Source organism: Lepidochelys kempii, chromosome 11 (assembly GCF_965140285.1).
Source record: "Lepidochelys kempii isolate rLepKem1 chromosome 11, rLepKem1.hap1, whole genome shotgun sequence".
Classification (NCBI taxonomy): domain Eukaryota; kingdom Metazoa; phylum Chordata; order Testudines; family Cheloniidae; genus Lepidochelys; species Lepidochelys kempii.
In genome coordinates this window covers 30,780,644-30,794,011 of record NC_136390.1, presented here as the reverse complement: position 1 = coordinate 30,794,011, position 13,368 = coordinate 30,780,644, and the positions used below count along the sequence as shown (strand labels likewise).

At 42.8% G+C, this 13,368-nt stretch overlaps 1 protein-coding gene across 5 annotated transcripts in view; it reads right to left on the bottom strand.

The window, feature by feature from the left end:
* Positions 1-12,445, bottom strand: part of GPD2 (glycerol-3-phosphate dehydrogenase 2) — a 122,165-nt gene extending 109,720 nt beyond the window's left edge. The window contains exon 1 of one of the 5 annotated variants that reach the window (XR_012154259.2): positions 12,184-12,445. The gene's annotated coding sequence lies outside the window, so the exon portion shown is untranslated. The other 4 variants (XM_073305516.2, XM_073305520.2, XM_073305519.2 and 1 more) reach the window with 4 other exon arrangements.
* Positions 12,446-13,368: the final 923 nt, after the last annotated feature.

Below are 13,368 nucleotides of genomic sequence, written 5' to 3'. Positions count from 1 at the left end.
GTTTATCAAAAAAGTTGATCAAAACATTATTTTACATTTAAAACTAACTGATTTATTAAACAAAGGAACTATTATCTGTAGTTAATAAACTTAACTGATTATTTCTGGTCACCATGTCATTCAAGATTTTAGAACCAGTAGATTTTCATCATCTCACACCTGGTTTTTATTCATAGATTGGAAGATGAAAACAAACTTTCCTACTTTTTTGAGGGGGGAGAGAGGATTCTTAACTTGAATGAATGAGTCAGTTAACTGAATTAGTTGAATAAACTGTAGTGAAGAAAATATTCTCTCTACAATTGCTGTCAAAAGCTAGCTTAGCACTTCATACTCTAGTTCCAAGTGCTTACCGAGTGCCTTCCACCAGGTCAGTGGTTTGACTCTCTTTAAAACTTGGCAGCAAATATGTACTACTAAATTATTTTTTGCATTTAATTTAAATTTTAATAAATAACTAATAGTTAAATAACTATTTAAAATAACTATTTTAATTAGATTTGAAATGACAACCTATTAAATAATTTTTAATAAAGCTGCATTTGATTTCAATCTAAAAATCTCATTTTTTATTTTTTTTATCCACCCTGATTACTATGATCCTAACACTTACCCTTTAGCATCAGCCATTTTTTCCAGCCAAATAAACATTGTAGGAGGAAGTTGAGAGATACAAAAATTGTCTTGTTTATTCCAAAACTGGACATAGATCTGCACAACTAAACAGACACCACCCTTTCAGTAATTTCACAAGAAGTAATTTAGGCATGTCAGGGGAGGATTTCAATTTTCTAAATTAGTTCCTCATCTGTAAAGCTGATGAGCACCTGCAACTCCCATCCAAGTGAGTGGGAGCTGCAGGTGTTCAACATCTTTTGGAATCAGACCCTTAATTAGCACATATGGGCTCAGTTTATGAAGCTAACACTAGTCTGATAGCAACATGTATAGCAAGATAATTTTCTAACAGGGCAAAAACAAATCAGGATGTAAGCATATGTACTCTGTTTGGATAGGCACCCAGTAAATAAACTACAATTAAAGGTGTTCACTGAAGTTATTAACATTAGCCTACACTTTCTAGGTGGATGATCACTGGACATTTTGAAACTGCACTGAGAAAAGTAAGTGTTTTGTGTGGTGATGTTTTTTAAAATCAAACCAGTTAAACTGGATTAGGAATTGACTACCTTAGGGACATCAATACACATTTTCAAGCCACCCCTTTTGTTGCTTTATTGTAAAATTTTAGCTAAATGTAACTAGTTAACTTGAAAATAATTTTTTTGGTGTGAAATAATGCCTTTTGGTATTTTGGAAAAAAAACAATTATTTGCAGGGATTCAAGTGAGATCTGAGGTGCACTCTTCATTGCTGTGAACTGAGGGCAGAAGCCATGCAGTGACTTTTTTTCCTTTTTAATTGAAAGGGGGTTGCACTTGGACACTAGGGAGGGAAGCAGCTTGACATTCAGCTTTGAAAGAAAAGCCTGAGACTTTTTAAAGGCAAAATTACAAACATTTCCCTCCTCACTCCACATCCCCCACGAGTAAGACCTGAAGTAGTGGGAGGGATTATTTCGCATCAATGTTGGGCTCTTTTTTGTAAGTTCAGAATATTTCTCAGTCTAAAACAATATCTTCTTTTAAATGTTAAATTCACTAAAATGAATACAAAATGTTAATTTATTTTTACTGTTATGTAGATTTTCTATAACTTATTTTCCTGGGCTCATCCTTCATTCTGCTGAAATCTGTTCCGTCTTCCTCTTTGACAGCATGTTTTTCCCCCCTTTTCTCTGATCTGCCTCACCATTAGTTTTTTTTTTTTTTTTCAATCTTTCATCTAATGTTTGTTTTATTTCCCTCCCTTCCCATGTTACCTTTTCACTCTCTTCATTAAATTGTTCCCCATAAACCTGAAAATGTAGCAGGGGTTGGGGGTCAACAACTTGTGTCCAGTTATTCAGGGCTATACAATGCATGATTGTCATAAGAGCCCAATCCTGCATTTGTATTACATGAATGGTCCCACCAATGTCACACCCCGATGGTCCCCTCCCTCAAGGGGTCCCCTGGGGAAGGCAGATCAGCATTGTATATTGCTAACGCTGTTGCAAGCATCACAAAGCATTTTGGGGAGGGTCAAAGGTGTGAGTGAAGAGTGAAAGATTCTTTTGCAAGCTGCAAGAGGCCAAAGGGGGAAGGAGAAAGAGAGCAGAGAATGGATCAACTCAACACTGCAGCTAGCAAGCTCAGTCCAACGATAAGAAGTCCCTAAATGAAGCACCAAGGAGCCCAGGAATTAAAACCCTCCTGAGAGCTGGAGCAACTTGGAGATCACCATGGACCTGGATGATCTGTAAACACAGGACAGAACTCCCGTTCACCCTTCCCCCTCTTTTTCTTACGTTACACCCAGGCCTGGCCAGCCTCATGTAGTGCGTGTGAGAGTATGAAAGTGGGTTAGGGCTTGGGGCACCAACACTTTCTTCCTTCCTCTAAGTGATGTGGGGAACCCCCCACCCAGAACTCTCCACTGTTATATTATTTTATCAATAAAGCTTTAAAATTTAGACACTTGCTGTGTTATGTCATCTCCTCCCTTAACGATCCTGTGGCCTCAGCCTGATCACCTGACGCCTCACGCAGATTGGTAACAGAAATCTGTCACACCAACTTCAATGGCACACCCATGTGCGTAAGGACTAGTTACATAAGAAAATATAGTAAGATCTATTAGTATAGATGAGTTTAGACTAGAAGACCTATCTTTTTAAGGAAAAGAGAAAGTAGACAAAAGCTCAGGAAGAGGCAAAACAAGAATCTCTGGAAACCTGCCTACCAGCATTCAAATAACCACCACAACAAGCCATACAGATAAAAGTAAATAGCAAATTGTTGTTTGAGTTGCATGAAAACCCTTGCTTTGAAACAGCCAAGAAAGACATTTACATTTGAAAATAGGAACCAACTTTCTAAGCTGATATTGAAAACAGTGGTATTCTTCAACTATACTTATGAGAGAGATTTTAGAGGGTAGAAACCAGAATAGCAAAGAACTGTTGTCTGAGTGGAAATTAGATAAAATTTACCTAATGTTTTCATATAGGAAACTGATCTACCAAAAGATGGCTTACCTTGGTCTCCTCTACCCCTAAAATTTTCCAGCTCCCTTCTAATCCCATCAGCTTGCCTTGCCTTCCCTTCCCTCCCTACCATTCTCTCCCCTGGTCACAGACACAGAAGTCTCATCAGCTCTCCTCCTCTAACCTCTCCACCAGCCTAGTGATCCCATCCCACCTCCTGTTCTCCCTCACACTCATTCTCATCACTTGCCATGCAAAGCTCCTTAATCATTTACTCTTCTCTGGTTCTTCCCTTCCTAACACAAACATGTTTTAGTCTATCCCATCTTAACAAAAAGCCAAAAAAATAAACAAAACAAAAAACTTGATTCTGCATGACTCCCCAGCTACCTTCCCATCTCCCTTTCATCCCAAAGCCCCTTTCGACAACTGCAGTTTGGAGTCCCTCTCCCCCAGTTCCATTCTAGATTCTCTACTAACTGGTTTCCTCACCTTGCTGTCAACTGAAACTGCTCCTTCCAAAACCTCTAATTACCTCTTTTTAGCTAAATCTCCAACCCAGTACTCCATTCTCCTTCACCCATCAGCCACCTTTGACACAGTCAACCATATCCTTCTTGAAATCTTGTCCTCCTTTGGCCTCTATGACTCTGTCCTCTCCCGGTTCTCCTCCCACCTCACCAATTTCTCCTTCAGCATGTCCTTCAGAGGATCTTAATCTCCCTCCCTCCCCCGCTCCCCATTTTTTGTCTGGATTCCACAGGGCTCTATTCAGGACACCTTTCTTTACTCCCACTACACTTTATCTCTGAGTAATCTCATCCATAAACCAATTCAACAACATCTGCATGCTGACAACACACAGCTCTCTCTCTCCATACCAGACTGGTTGTCTTCTGTCCAAACTAAATTTTCAGCACATCTTTCTAACATCTCCTCATGGATGTCTAGCTGTCAGCTCACACTCAGCATGACTAAACCAGATCTCTATCTTCCCGTCTCCCAATCCCTTCCGAACACCAACATCCTGCCTGTCACTCAGCCCCATAACCTAGACATTATCTTCTACTCAGACCTCTCTCTAAGTCTTCACACCCCGGCTATATATAACTCTCTCACATTCTTTCTGTATAACATCTCTAAAATATGGCCTTTCCTATCCATCCGCACATCTAAAACTCTCATCAGGTCACATTTCTACAACATCCTTTTCTCTGGCCCTGACAAATGCAACCTTGCTCTGCTCACATCTTTTCATAATGCAGCTGCAAAGATTATTTTTCTAGCCCGCCACTTGACCACATGATCCCTCTCTTTGCATCCCTCCAGCAGCTCTCATCTCTATCCCAAACATAAGCAACTTATTTTCACTTTCAAGGCCCTTCACAGCCTATCCCCTCCCTGCCTATCACCTCTCATTCAGTATCAAGAGCTAGGCGATTGGCGTGCCTATAGCCCAGTGGTTCTGGCCGCCACTTCCACAGCTCCCATTGGCCTGGAGCAGCGAACCGCAGCCACTGGGAGCCACGATCAGCCGAACCTGTGGATGTGGCAGGTAAACAAACCGGCCGGCCCGCCACGGGCTTTCCCTGCACAAGCAGCGGAACAAACTTGGGAACCACTGCTATAGCCTATCGTGCTATTGTCTTACTGTTTCCTTGTATTCCCTCAACAGTCTCTATAGGTATCTGTTGTCTCGTCTTATACTTAAATTGTAAAGTCTTTGAGACAGGGACTGTCTTTTTGTTTTGTGTTTGTACAATATGTAGCACAAGGAGCCCTAGTCATAAGTCAAGGCCCCAAGGTGCTATGATAACACAAACAAACAATTAATGATAGATTGATCCTGAAGACACATTAGTGGTTAGCCTTCCATGGAGCATTCAGTACATTAATTTTCAGGACACTAATTCAGAATGCTAACAAAGCAATGCAGCATATCATTATTATATAAATGGGAACATTTTTAACATTTTTATAGAAATTGTACAGTAATAATCCAAAACACAGAATTCTGTACCATTACAGTAGTACTCAAAAAATAGATTTTTCATTTATATATATTATATAAAGACAGGAATTTACTATTAAAGACATAATAGTTTAGATGACACTAAGTTATTAGGAGGGCCTACTTCAAGAATCATAAAAGTAACTACTGTGCTTACACATGTACGAATATATATGCAGCAACTGGAGCTTATCTGAATTTTAATCTGATATGAAGATAAAATGTACAAGGGAATGCATGAAAATATAGAAACAAGGACATAGACACTTGACTGTGTCCTTAACTGTCAAACCTAGATATCACACACTAAGTAAAAGTTAACTAATCTTCAGTCATTGCCCCTTACTGCTGAACATTTATGATAATATATTACCTTTTCCATAAACCACTGAGATATAGCACAGCTCTGTTTGGCTAATATTATAATAGTATAATAAAAATATACTATTGCCATTGAATATACTATATGCCGAATCTGTTCCTTAATTAGGATGTAGAAACATGCCCCATTTTGGCATGGCACATTCATTGTCCTGCCTGTGTTATCCTCCTGGTCTTCCACTGCTCTGCCCAGCCTCCAACTCTTTCCCAAGTGAGGTGACACAGCCCTCCACGCTAGACCACACAACAGCTCCACTCCTTCTCAAGTCCAAAATGCAGCTGCAAAGATCTAAACACAGCATCTACCCAAAAAAGTCCAGTACAAGAATTCCACCCGCTGAAATCCACAATATACATGAAAAAATAAAATAAAAACTCATCCCTTTACCTGGAAAGGGCCCTGTTAAGAGCAGTCTTCCCAGTTCTTAGCCCCAGCCAACCTTCTCTCCTCACAGAAAGGGCTCAAAGTCTATTCTCCCTCCCACTAAGACAGCACCTGAGCTGGGTTCTCCCTTTTTAACTCCTCCCTCAAAGAATGACACCAGCTTCAGATGCCACAGCATGGGGATGATTTGGCCTCTATTAGCCTAACGAACCCTTGTTGCCTAATATGATATTTGTACACCCCATCATCACATGTTGTCATACAAATGAATATGTAGCTCTCCAGGTACTGCACCTACTGTTTTAGGATTTATCTAGAATTGGGAAATTTGCACCAGTGTGACTACATCAGTGTACAGGTTTCAGAGTAGCAGCCCAAATAATGTAGATAAACTCCATGAGTGCATGCCCCATCTTACATTGGTGCTGTATAGCTACATTGGTGCAAAAAAGCCCTGCATAGAAAGAGCCTGTGATGGAGTGTTCACCCACACCAGTCTTTAAGGGGTTAAGGTATGCTAGATGGGCCAATTAACCACATAGGTTGCCCCTGGAGGGGAGCCAAGGATCAATAAGGCTTAATTAAGGATGAAGCTTACCTGGGCAGAAACAGGCCGGGATTCAATAAAACTAAGAAGCAGAGAACAGAAGGGACTTGCAGGGGGCATAGGGGCTAATTTCATAGGTGCTACGGGGCTAGAGCACCCACCAGCAGTCAAGCTCCCCGCCCCAGCTCACCTCCACCTCCTCCCCTGAGCATGCAGCGTCCCTGCTTCTCCTCCCAGCACCTACCACTGTGAAACAGCTGTTTTGCAGCATAACAAGCTGTGGGTAGGGGGGAGGAGTGGGAACGCAGTGCGCTCAGGGGAGGAGGCAGAGAAGAGGCAGGGCTGGGGCGGGGACTTTGGGGAAGGGGTTGGAATAGGGGCAGGGTAGGGGTGGAGTCAGGGAGGCAGGAGACGTCAAGCACCCACCTGCACCAGGAAAAGTTGGCACCTATGGCAGGGGGAAATAGTCAACAGGAGGGATGTTGGTTAGAGATTACAGGGTTGGAGAAGTAGCTACAGAGCAGAGGAATCTCTGACAGGTAGTAAACCAGAGGTGTGAGAGGACAGAGAGAGGAAGTAAAACAGAGCTCCGAGAAGTAGCAGCTAAGTCTAGAAGTAGATCATAGTTGCAGAGCATAGGATCTCTGGGCTAGAACCTGTAACAGAGGGAAGATCTAAGTTTCCCTACCAGAAAAGTGGCACAGCCTTGGATGTAGAACAGAGAATTGACTGGAACAGCAGAGGGACAGCTTACCTAGAAAGACACTAATGGCCATCCCTCCCATCCCATGAAGTGGAGAATTAAAGTGACCTGGATGGAGGGAGAAGTAACAAAAAAGATTACTACCAAGAGTCCTAGAAGGTGATATTAAAACAATGGGCTGAGCAACTGCTGGAAGGGACGTCTGATCAGTGGTGAGCTAATCCCCAGATAAGCCATGAGTCAGTGCAGGAAGTAGTGAACCCTGCTACAAAGTCTTATGTACATGCAGAGCAAACATCAGAGAATGTAGCTCTCCCACTCAGCTAGCTAATGTTGTATTATTTGAATCGTTAGAAAACTGGGGCAAATGTGGCAGTATTAGGTCCATAAATGTGCAATGTTTCAAATATAACCTCAGTGGGGAAAAAATCCTCCTGCAATGTAAGTTTTTAAAAAATTAAATAATACATTCATTTTTGTGGTTTAAAATTAATCCTCATCTACACATTCACTGACATCAGAAGCAGAATTAGACAAGCATTTTCGCCCCGACAATAAACTTTTATGTACAAATGAGTCTTTTGAAGGCAAAAAAAACTTGGTCATTGAAAATTGCATAATGAATATACTTGGTTATATAATTATGGATGATGCAACTTGAGGCCATTTTTGAAAATATGAACCATGAGCCAAATCTTTAGTTAGTGTAAACTGGTAATTTAAGCCAGTGGAATTATGTTTACACCCATTGAGGATCTGGCTAGTCTCTTCATAGCTATATAAATAATCTGACAATGTTGAAGAATTCAAGGATCTAATAGCATAAAAATGACTTATAAATAAAGAAAATTATAGTTATAATCAGCTTTGTCACTCTCGGTGAGCAGAAGAGATTTTTTAAAGAGTGAAACAAAATTAAAACGGTTGTATTAAAATGTGACTGAGATACTGTTTATCGGGTAAGTTGTCTTCTTCCTCTTTCTTGCCATTTCCCTATCTGGAGTCAGCAACTTGTATAGCCTTCTTCCAAAACTCATGCTTGTATGCCTGGCTGTTATACAATTTGTCTCCCTAAGGTCCATTGATATCTGGTCAAAGTTCTGAGACTTTAGCCTTCCCCTTAGTCATCTTCCATCTACGATCACTACCAATATAACCCCTGGGTCTCCACTAGATATGCCCATACTAACGTAGCCTCACCTCTCTCAATTTGTCTTCAGTCAAGACAACCCACATTAGGTCCCCCACAACCTCATTTTGTTTCCTATCACAGAGTGTCCAACCATTTGACCATCTCAACATCTTCATTTCCGTGTTGGAGAGCACACTCATTTCTCTTCTTGTGGCGGGGCAAGTCTCTGTTCTATACATATAGGATTGGTCAAGTTACAGTTTTAAACACTCTTCCCTTTTAACTTTATTGGCATCTTTTTATCACAGAGACATCTCCTGCCATTTGTACCAACCAGAGTGGTACAATGCTGGGCATTACTCAGGAGGGTACCATATTCAGCAACCATTGATCCTAGGTATTTAAATTCACTTATCTGATAAGTGCTATCTATAATACTACCAATCAGTACTCAGAAGATGGGCCTAACTAGCCTAAGATGACAAACCATATAGCCCCTGTGACAATCAGCTAAGTAGAATCTATACATATTCACACCTGGGATCATGGAATGAAAGACCCAGCAAAATGCACAGAGCCCATGAAAGTAACACAGTTACAATTCCAGTGGAAAGTCAAAGTCTGAATTTCCTGACCTCAGACAATTTAAATCTCAAATCTGTTGCATTCATTATTTTAACATACACAAAATTAATATATAGCATCAATGATACCTCTTATATGTTCAAGAATTGTCCTAGGATGGACCACATCTAAATAGAGGGACTATCTCGTGGACAAACTCTCCTGCCATTTGCAATCAAACACCTCCCCTTTCATTTATAATCACATAACTGTCTTGTAGCAACTACAGTGATCATTACGCGGGAAAGTAATATTAGGAAAGTATTTAATATAGTTCAGCTGTTTTTTAAAGTGACTTCGTAGCTGGAAATAAGGAAAGCCAGCACAATATGACCAGCCAGCTTTCTGAAGACTGCCAGCAACTATTTTCAAACTTTGATCCAAAGAGTGTGTGTATGCGTATATATGTGTTGAGGGGGGAGAGAGAGGGAGAATATAAGAAAAGCATCTGTGATAAATATGGGTAAGAATCACAAAGTAGAATGAGTCTGAGACCAGTGTCACTACTGCAATTATATTTGTACAAGAGGTATCCACGGCTTGACAATTTCAGTCACCAGAGACAAGGAAACTCTCCCTCATAAATTAGGAACCATAAGAATTAAGATTCTATATAAAAATAACCTGCCCCTTATGGTCATGAAGATGAATTTCCAAATGTAACAGTGTTGTCTGAGTCTACAAACAGAACTCCAGTGCCCTGCTACTTATTCAGTGCTTTTTCAAACAGCATTAGTGTGAAATTGGTATGAGGATATTGAGTAGAAGCAGTGCAAATGCCTAGTCTTGTCAATTTCATTCTGTTGCTGCTTAAGAAATCTCTAAGCAGCAGCAGTAGGCACTGGAGTTGAAAAACAACAACAAAAAACAGGACAGAGGATGGAGAAAAGGCAGCTGCTAGGGGAAAAGAAACAGAATTATTTTTGCCCCAACAGTGGAGAACAGTGAGAGTCCAAAGACAGAGACAGATCCTACTTCTTATCAGCAGCCCGGGGTACAGGGCTAGCTTCAAGTTTATCTTTAGTATCATCCTCTACGTAGGTTTAGTCCTAAGGAAGGTAGATCTGATAAATTTTTCAAGCCTTGGGAAATAGCTCATATAATTGAGGGTGTGTCCTAATGGCCTTCACACAAGACACTTCCCTAGCAGCAAGTGGCTGGATAGAAGAGAGAAAAGCTCAAGGAACTCCACCTGGTCATTAACTATACAGAAATACCCAACTCAAAAGATTTTATTCCATAAAAATCTTTTTTAAAACTCAAATTAAAAGTAATTCCCTTTATTTTCAAAAGTTCAGCAATGTTACCATGAATATGGTATTCTGTGGCCAGTATCCATCTTCCTAGAAGTTAGATTTGTATGGTATCCAATAGGAAAGCAAGACTCAATCAATGTTCCGCTATGTTTATTAGTTTGTTATAGAACATTTACTTTTTTGTCAATTAGAATTTTCAAAAAAAAAGGTGCAATATATAACAGACATTTTCAGTAGTGACATCAACTATAGTAGAATGCTTCATTAGCAGAAAAGTTTACCAAACAGATTCCACAATGTTTAGGGAATTGTCTGAAATGTCACTATATAAAACAAGAGCTTCAAAATACTAATAAATACTCAGTGTACTTAACTACTGGATGAGGTGATGCAAAAAAAGAGGTAGCTACAAGGCACCTTACACAAGTTTGTAATGTATCATCAATTTTTAAAATTTAAATGTAAATACTTTCAACTCTTAAGTAACAACTGGAGTTTCTGTTACAGAACACATTCCACTGTGAAATCCCTGTTTAATCGTGTGATCTGAAAGGATGAGTATCCCCAAGAAATTTATAATAATCTGTTGGGGTTGTAAAAATGAGAACTTTTGCAAGTATGGGTAAATGTATAAGGATGGTTTATATAACTTTGAGTGATTACACTTAGTTTCATAACAAGTATATTACCCTGTTCATGGTTTGTTTTTAAAACCACTGAGCAACACTTTGCAGTGTTTCTCCCTCCCTCCCTGGATCCACAACTGTAAATATAAACTTACATCAGAATTAAATGCTGAAGCAAAAAACGTCACTTGCCGCCTACAAAAGTTTTGACAAGTCCATTACAATTTTATCTACGAAGCAAGAGGCAACGCAATCCATCGGAGTTATGACACAACAAAATTTAGTAACTGAGTCCTGAAGAAGTTGCCTGGCCGTAGTTTGCACAAGTTAAACCCTTCCTGCCCCTCATGCATAAAAATGCCTTTTGATGATGACAGCTCAGAAAGGAAATGTTTTCACCCTAGCTGTGCTCTTATTTGATTCTGCCAAATAACAAGAAGGTGAGGTGGAGTAGTTCCTGCAGCCCAGCCAGGGCAGCAGCTGCTTGACAATATCAATTGTGCTGCCAAGCCTTGTTTTATTATTTTACATGTACATATAATATTAAATTATTTATCAGATTACTTACCAGTGTTCCGATGAGTGCCCTCTCAAAAAAGCTCTGCCAGCCCACTATATTTAAATGGAGTGAGGTGGTATGCTTCAATTTTTCTCCCCCAGTATCCCTCTATATTATATTACTGACATGAAGTCAACTTAAAGCAAAGCAGCTTTTAAAAAAATAGCACGGACACTTACAAAGAGGGAATTTGCTGGCAAGGAGCCTAGTCAGGCTGTTGCTCCCTGAAACACGAGGAACTGCCCCGTAATACTAGCCGATGCTTCCAGCAAGGTTTTTACCGCCTAGGATGGAAGAGAAGGTGGATGCAGCGGGGCTGATGCAGCTTCCAGCCAGCAGCCTCGGTACCTGAGCGCTCAGCAGCGGCTCACGGGCTTTCTAGGTACCAGGAAGCGCGGAAGTCCACGGGGGTCGGGCCGGGGCCGCCGGCTTAACTGGCGTCTCCTTCGCCCAATGGAACGGCGAGGCGCGGGCAGGCGGCGGAGAGGATGAGCTCCTTGCAGCGCTCTGGCGCTGGGCCCGGGCTTGCAAGGAGCACGGCGCAGCCTGTGCTGACAGGCTGCCGGTGCCCTGCACCGTGCCCGGAGGAGCTAACGCCACCGAGTGCAGGATGGAGCCGTTACCCCTTGCACTATGGCCTCAGCACTCACTAGTGAATCCCCCTTAACACCCCCCATTAGGCCCAGACGCAACCTGATTCTGTGACTATTTATACCTCCCCCGTCGGCCTGTCTTTGTCCGCGCACTGCCTGGAGCTGTTGCCTAAAGGAAGCGACTCTTCCCCGAGCAGGGAGGGTAGGCTCCCCACTCGGCCCTGTGCAGCACTGGCCCGCGCTGCTCCGGGATGCAGGAATCCGTGCATCTCCCTTACCGTGCTTCTTGCTGCTTCCCAGAAGCTGCTTTCCCTGCTGTACTTGCCCGTCCAGCCCCTAGTTCAACACGCTTCCAGGCAGCACGAGGCGTGTCTTCTGGTAACCAGACGCTGAGAAGTAACCTCCTCCTGCTGCTGCTGGAAGGAGCGGCGAGGGGAACAGCGCAGAGCTGTCCCTGCTCTGGCACTGGCCGCGGCTGCTGCTGCGGGCGGGGGGCGGGTGCGCGCGCTCTGATCCCCCCCGACCTCCTGCCCTGGACCAGGGTCTCTGGCCACAGTGGCCAGTCCTGCTCCCCCACCTTGCGCTGTTTTGTTGGCTCGTCGCTGCTTTTGTCCCCTTGATGCAATTTGGATTTGCTGCCTCCCCCTTTGGGGCGGGGGGGGGGGGGGCGCATGCCTTGACGCCCCTTCTCTCCCCTCTCTCTGCTCTCATATGCCCAAGAAGATCCCCACCCCCCTTCTTGGCAACTGAGGGCCTCCTCTCACCGTTTGTTTCCCCTCTGCCCACCCGTGTCTGCCCCTTCCTGAACACTTCTTTCCCCTCCTCCACCTCCCATGTTTGCCTTGAGCTCTTCTCTCTAGCCATCCCCATGCGGCCGGGAGGGGCAGGTCACTAATATTCCCCTGGTTCCCCTGGTTCTTTTGTTTGGACCCTCCTGCCTCCTAGGAAGGAGGGCGGGCTATCGTTTTTGTTAACTGCCCCCATTTTTCTCCCACCACTGTGGCAAGCCCCCACCCTCCCCTATAAGGCTTCTGCCCCTTTGGCCCAGATGAGTCAGAGGCTGAGGGGGAAAGGGGATTCCATGGTCAACACTGTTGTCCTCTCCACTCCATGTCATCAGCCTTCCCTTCAAGGACAAAGTTTCCACTGTCAGCGCTTTCTTTTCTTCTAAGGGCAAAGGCAAGGGCCTACCAGAAAGAAGTCTTGATCACAGCCACCCCATCTACGGGGGTTGGGGTTGCGTCTATCACCGCCACCTCCAGATTTTCCACCCACTCCATAAGTCCAGGAGTACACAGTCCTAGGACCATGTGGCTGCAGGGTTACCATCTGCCAGAGCCACTAATTACCAATTACCAATTTTTTCTCTGCCTAGAGCAACTGATGCCCCTTTCTCAACCTTGACAGGAGGACCAGGTTCTGGCTTTCTGTTCCTGGTGGTCACCTAATTCTCGGTGTGGGCA